Genomic DNA, 7,030 nt, shown 5'->3' on the forward strand with positions numbered 1-7,030 from the left:
GGCGGCTCCCCTCGCGCCTGGCGCGGCCGCCCGGGGCCCTCGGGGCGGAGCGGAGCGCTGAGGCCGCGGCGCCGCCCTGTTGCTTCCGCCTGCCGGGCGCGGGCGGCCTGCCCCTCCGGCTCCGGCAGGAAAACTTTTATTCTGCCGCGAAGGCCCGACGGCCGGCGAGGTCCGCCTGCGGGGACAGAAGGGGGACGCCGCTTCCTCGGTGCTGCGCAGGGGCCGCGCGAGCCCGGGCAGGTCGCCCCCCTGGGGACCGCGCCCCGGAACCGCAGCGGATCCCTAGGCCCGCCCCGGCGGATCGGGTGGGAGGGTCAGGACCGGCCTCCACCTTCCCGGGCAGGGCCGTCCCTGAGGGCCAGGAGCTGGCCAGTGGAGTGTACTAGAAGAGCGATTCCTGGGAATGCGGCTCGCACCCTCCTGGCCCACTGGGCCCTTCGCTAGCAGACGGCCTGACTTAACTCGGGGACTCCGTTTCCAGGCCCCCTGCTCCCGCACAGTGGGTGGTGGAACCCGAGGCTGACAGCACCCTTCAGCAGCCTCGGAAGAGCTGGCAAGAGCCGCGTGTGGGGCTTACGGCTCAGAGTGAGCGTGTCTCACTGACCCAACAGAGTGGTACTGGCCTCCTTTCTGGTTAGACCTCGTGGCTGGGAGCGAGGGCTGGTGCACAATAATAGTGACTGCACTGTAAAACGCTCCTTTGGGGGCCAACTGCTGATTTTCCGTCTTCCATCCAGCTCTCGTCTCTGCCCCCCTTTGCCAGGCTCTGTGTCCAGGAGGCAGATGGCCCCCACGAGTGGCTCCACCTGCAGAGGCAACAGCAGTAGACTGAGGACAGAAGGCAAGGCCGGGGCCCTTCTCCCCAGTCCCTGCTGGCCTTGCCCTGGCCTGGCAGTGTGAGTGTTGAGGCCACCTGGTCTGGGGGGCCTCAACTCATGCCTGGCTCTGGGGAAGACAGGTGTCCATGTCTCTAAGGCTTGCAGGTCCCTAGATATGGCACTCTGGTGTTCCTCAGCCCATGCCCGCACTCCCGCTCATGGTCCCTCCTGCCTTGCACACTGTGAGGTTTGTGGGCAGCAGGCGTTATACAAGGCCACCGAGAAGGGCTCCATGTCTCTCGGCGGCGCCTGTCTTGTTCAGAGTTGGTTATGTTCCATGGTGCCAGGAATGCCTTCCTTCCTTCCTGTCTAACCTGTCTCCACCCTGTGTGGTGGGTGAACTCTGGCTCAGCTGGTCTTGGTAACTGCATTCTTTTCTCAGTGATTGGCTTAAAACAGCCTCGCTGAGGAATTCTGAGAGGAAGCCTGCTGTGGGTCATCTGGAAATGACTTCCTCCTCAAACAGGAGTAGAGGGGACGTTCCACTCTCCCTGCTGGCTGGTGGTATTTGGAGGTGATATCTGGTGCCTTGCAGCCTTCTTGCAGACATGAGAGGGGTAGCTGAGGAGCATCTCTGCTCTAGGGATAGCAGCATGGAAAAAGCATGGGTGCTGATGTCACCACCAGGCCATGAGCCACCCTGCTGCTGCCCTAACCTGGAATTTCCTGTTATGACAGTAGTGCCTGTCTTAATTTGAACCAGTTGAGTTGCAGCAAGTCAGCATCTTAACTTGAAACCTATGCGAACAAATCTGTTAGGATTCTCTCTATTAAAACAGCAGGAAGTCCAGCTCAGCTGTGAACCGGTTCACCCTTGCTGGGCCACAGACCTCCACAACATAGCCACTGAGACCACAGTTGTCCTCTCTGCAGATCTGGATGGGCGTCCTGGTCTTCTGCTCCCTGAGGTTGGGGCATTGAGAGTGCTGCTGCATCCAGAGGACTTTCTCAGCAGGTGGGTGGATGGTGGGAGCAGGCCTGCCTCCCTCTTTTCACACGGTTGCTCATAAGTCAGTCGTCTATCGGAGCTGCTTTCCAGGACAGCTGGACCCCAGAGGGTTGAAGTGGACATAGGAGGTCTGGCTCAGAGGCCCCAGGGCGTTACTTTTGCCACAGTCTGCTGGTGAATGGGAGTCCACAGCCCGGCCAGACTCCTGGGCAGGGGAAGTAGATGTCTCTTCTCAGTGGAAAGAGGCCTTGTGTAGACAGGAGTGGGAGGACTTGGACAGTGGTCTCTGGAAATGATGCAGTGGCCTGGCTTCAACAATAGGGCACATGCTGGCACTCGCCACAGTAAAGGACCCCTGGGGACTCCAGGTCCTGGGTGTTGCTTCACTCATACCTTTGCAGAAAGAAAAGCTCCATCGTGATGAACCAGGAAAAGCCTGATGGGCTCCTAGCCAGGGGTCCCCAGGTGGCAGGGTCCAGGAGGTGGCTGACCCATGCCTGAGTCCAGCACCACACTGAGCTAGTGAGTGTCAGAGGGGGCGAGGTTGTCTTACAATTTGCCTTAGGTAGTTAGGACCCACCCTGCCTCCAACCATGTGCCTGCCTCCCGGGCCCATGTGCTGGCTGAGGAGGAGGTGTTGATGGGTAGGACACAGACCCCAAGCCCTATGAAGGACGGGGTGGGTGGGTGGGTGTTTGCAGCTGGTGCTTGGGCTGCACCTTTCCCACACCCACACCTGTGCACGTAAGCCCTCGCCCCACCCCTCCCCTCTGCCTCGGGCAACTTAGATAAAAACAAAGGCTTTGGGGAAATAAGGGTTAAGGGGGTATAGAGTCTTCCCATAAGGACAGTTCAAACAATTGTTGCCATTGAGACCTCAAACACATGTGTAACTAATTAGAACAAATTTTAAAAATAAAAAGCCATAGACCTGAGGCTAGGCTGAGGACTGAAAGTAAAAAAGACAGGTGTGAATTACTAGCTGGTAGTGGGAACAGCCATCCCTGGCATCAGGAGCTGGGCCGCCCCTCCTGGGGTCCTCTGTGCACGCCTGACCTGGGCCACTTCCGCAGTCCACCTGCGGGGCCTGGTCCAGGGTTCTTTGTGGGAGAAGCCATATTTCCTGTCCTTCCCTCTGAGCCTCCACCCGCCACCTTTTTTGCCTGGACTCTTCCCCACCCTGTTTATTCCACGAGTCCCTCTCCACCCTTTCTGGTCACACGTTAATGCCCTCTCCTTCCTCTGGTTGCCATGAGTGACCCCTCCCTGGCAGGGTTTGCATCTCAGGTGCCCCTCACCTGCTTTCTTTGCTTGGTTTTAGTTCTTTTAACATCACTGATCTAAAGGTCACACGATTGAACAATGTATTTTAGTCTCCCGCTGGCCTGTCGATGACACCTCTGGCCAAAGCCACCTAGTGGGTAAAACTCACCCTTCGCCATCCTCCTGTTCTCCAGGGAAAGACGCCTTCTTTATCTTGAGGGGTAGCCACAGGGTGGGTCTTCCTTGGAGGGGAGCTCAGAAGACAGTCATAAAACTTACTAACCAGTAACTTTCCCCTAGATTTACTGGACCAAGCACCTGATGCTCTTCAGGTGACATCAGAGTGTGGGCCAAGGACCCAATGGCTTGCTCTTTAATTAAGTTAAGTAGGGGCTGGGGCTGGGGCTCAGTGGTAGAGTGCTTTCCTAGCATGCATGAGGCCCTGGGTTTGATCCCAGCACCAATAAAAATAAACAAACAAAATAAAGGTATTCCGTCCACGTACAACTACAAAAAAAAAAAATCAAAGTAATGTTTAACTTGCAGGGAAATGATGTGTTTATCTAAAGAATTGTAGAGACGGCCTGGAGACAAAAGCCCCTTGTGATCTTAAGAATACTCTGGCAGAAGAGGAGAGCCAACGGCCCTGGATGACAAAGGCCGCACTCAGCCCACGCTTCCCGCCCATTGCCCGCCTCCCCCTCCCTATAAAGGCCCTTTGTGCCCTGAGTTCCCTGGGAGGATCTTTGTTGGTGATGGCCTCTGACATTCTTTAGGGGCTGGCTTTCCAACTAGACCTTTTTTCCTTGCAAGTTGTCCTTGAGTAGCTGACCTTTTTAAGTGGTGACTAAGTGAACCTGGTTTCAGGAACACAGCCATGATGCTCCGCCTCACCACAGGGCCAAGCAAGCAGGGGCCGGAACCTCTGAAACTGAGCCAAAATAGACCTTCCTCCTTATAAATGGGTTTTCTTAAGTACTTTGTCACAGCAATGGAATTTGAGTAGCACAGAGACTTGGCACCCAGAATAGGGTCATTGCTTGACCATCCCTGAATGTGGTTCATAAGACTTTGTAATTGGTTTGGGGGCGAAATTTCCAAACATTTAGAGATAAAGCCTAGAGAAAGCTTGGAGTGCTGTAAACAGAGCTAGTAGGCAATTCTGACTGGAGATTAGCAGATAGTAAAGACTGCTCATGAGGTGTCAGAAGGGAAGGAGGACTCCACTGGGAATTGGAGTACAGAACATTCAGGCCACATTCCGGCAAAGAACTTGCCTATATTTTGTCCATGCCCTGAGACTTTGTGTGAGTCTGAGTTTAAAGGTGAAGGTGATGGACTGGTTTATCTGGTGGAGAACATTTCAAGGCAGCACAGTGTCCAGGCTGCAGCATGGACATTGATGGACTGCTTTTAGCCATATTTAAAGTGAGAATCTAGAGCAAAAAACAGTGAGAAGTTTTGAAAACCTTGAAGTTTGACTAGAAAGGGGACACATATAGAGTTGTGGCCAGGGAGGGTATGGTTGTTAAAGAGATTAGCACCAGTAAAACAAAACAAAAAAACAGACAAAACAAAACCAAGTAGTCTGCACCAAGAGAATGGGAAAAGCTGGCTGGAGCACATCTCAGTGACCAGTGACCACCTCACATTGCAAGCTCAACAGTGTAAAGGCGAGAAGTTGGAAGAGAGCCCTGGGGTGCTCTACTTGCAGTGGCTGCCTGGGGAGTTGTTTTCCCAGGACTCATGTCATCATGCTCAGGCACTCAGGGGCCACGGCAGCCATGGACCAAGGGGGCCTAGCCATTGTTTGAGCCAGTGGCAGACCTTGGACTCATCCTGCGGTGCTAGTTCTACAGGCATGCTAAGTGGGTCCTGGGGTTACAGGGTCCTGGAGGTTTCCACTGATTCCAAAGGCAGGTCTGGGAGGCCAGGCAGCAGGTGGCAGGGCTGGAGTCCCTGCAGGCAGCCCTGGAGGGCCATGTGTGGCACCACGGGAGTAAAGCTGCAGCTTCAGATGAGACCCCAAGAAATTGAAGATGCGGGAACATGGGGCATCTGCCAAGGAAAGCCACAGACAGGGGGCAGAGCCAGGCCAGGAGTGGCCATGTGGGCTGCCAGGGCAAGGTCACAGTGGCAGCGCTGCCCAAGCCTGTGGGGCCCACACCATACCTCCATGTGCATCCCAGATGCAGACATGGAGCTACAGTATTTAACGTTTTCCCTGATTATTTTGGTCTTGCTTTCTGATACCCTGTTTGTCCCTTCTGGAATGGGAATGCTTAACCTGTACCACTGTGTGTTGGAATTTTGTAAGTTATTTATTTTTTTCCAGGGGCGTACGGCTATGAGCCATGCTGAAACTGCTAACGTGGGCTCTCAGAGGTGGATTGGACGCATTTTGCACTGTGAGATGGACTTGAGTCCTTGGGGGACAGGACAGGATATTTGGATCTTAAGTGTTCGCCGAAAGTCCACATATGGAAGAGCTGGTCCCCAGCTGCTGGTGCTGCTAGAGCTGGTGGACCTTAGGAGGTGAGGTCATCGGAGACGTGCCCTCAGGGGGCTCTGGGGACCCCGGCCTTCCTGCCTCTCCTTGCCTACCAGCTGTGCCGCCAGCTCCGCCCCACCACACATTCCCCACTCTGATGTTCTGCCTGGGGGCCAGGCCCAAAGGCACCAGGGCCAGGCCACTGTGGACGAAGCCTCTGAAACCGTGAGAGTAGACCTGTCCTCATTCAAGTTGGTCATCCCGGTTATTGTGTCACAAGTTCTCACACGCCCTTTCAGTGAGCTCACTAAGTAAAGCTTAGCTATTTGTTCAGACCAACATTTCTAAACCCTGGCTGTAGATTAAAGCTACTTAAGGACAGTAAGGATGTGTGCCTCCCCAGGCGTTTGGTTCAATTGCTGTGGAGTGGGACCCAAACACAGGACTTTTAGAAGCTCCCAGGTGCAGCAGGTTTGAGACTGTGAGTCTGGGTGTGTGTCTGCCTCCCGGTGGGAGAGAACTTGCTGAGGATGACCACAGCTGATCCTCACTCCTGGGGCACCGCATGGCGCCTTGTGCACTGACGTGCCCAGCACATGGTGAAGAGTCAGGTGGGCCAGGACCTCTCGTGGAACAGGTCATGTCTCATTGTGATTCCTACTCCAAAATACATGGGTGTCGTGAGTGCCAGTCTCACAGAAAAAGCAGAGTTCATCTGCACGACGCTCCAGCTCGACCATGAACACAGCCGAGTCCCGGTTCCAGTCCCTCTCCTGTTTGGTGGCCAGGGCTCTTGTGTCCACTACTCTGACCACCCTCTCGAGAGACCACACATTCTTTCATTTCATGTCTCCGCTGAAACTTACTCTCTGAACCTTTTTCTTCTTGAAGTTCTTCCTCTGGCCATTGAGATGTGGGTCGGGAACGAGTCTCAGGAGAATCTGAGTCCTGTTTCCTCCTGAGGAGGCATTCCTGGGTGAGAGGGCGCCCTGCCACGCCCTCTGGTGGGTAACCAGGAAAAGGGGGTGCCTGACCCCAGCTGAGCCCCCCAGGGTGAGCTGAAAGGACGTGGGCTAAGAAGTCTCCCTCTTTTCTTATTTATTGCTTACACGCCCTTCTCTCTTGTTCTGTTTCTCTAAAGAATCGATGATTTTAATTCCAGTTTTCTTTCAGAAAAAAATAAAGCAGGTTCTCTGATGCTTAAAATTACCAATAAAATAATGAAAGCAATTTGTAATACTTATTTATTTGAACAGTAATTTTAATATAGACCGATGCTACTCCTCTTCAGCCAAGGAAATGCAATGACTGGCCCTCTGAAAGTCGACGATAACTAGAAATCGAACTTCGCAGCTTTCCGTGATCAGGTCACTGGTTTTTATATAACCCACTTTGAAATGTTCTGTCTACGCCTACTTTATAGAAAGCTTCCTGTCCTATTGGGAGATA

General features: G+C 53.9%; 1 long non-coding RNA gene across 1 annotated transcript; it reads left to right on the top strand.

Moving 5' to 3' along the window:
* The first annotated feature begins 54 nt into the window (after positions 1 to 54).
* Positions 55 to 6,811, top strand: LOC124099753 (uncharacterized). The gene is made up of 3 exons (XR_006854083.2): positions 55 to 896; positions 1,658 to 1,833; positions 5,426 to 6,811. It is a non-coding gene; the product is annotated as an uncharacterized LOC124099753 (long non-coding RNA).
* The last annotated feature ends 219 nt before the right edge of the window (positions 6,812 to 7,030 follow it).

The sequence above is a fragment of the Marmota monax genome, unplaced genomic scaffold, assembly GCF_021218885.2.
Source record: "Marmota monax isolate L192 unplaced genomic scaffold, Marmota_monax_Labrador192_F-V1.1 WCK01_AAM20220418_F8-fsc00026, whole genome shotgun sequence".
Lineage (NCBI taxonomy): Eukaryota > Metazoa > Chordata > Mammalia > Rodentia > Sciuridae > Marmota > Marmota monax.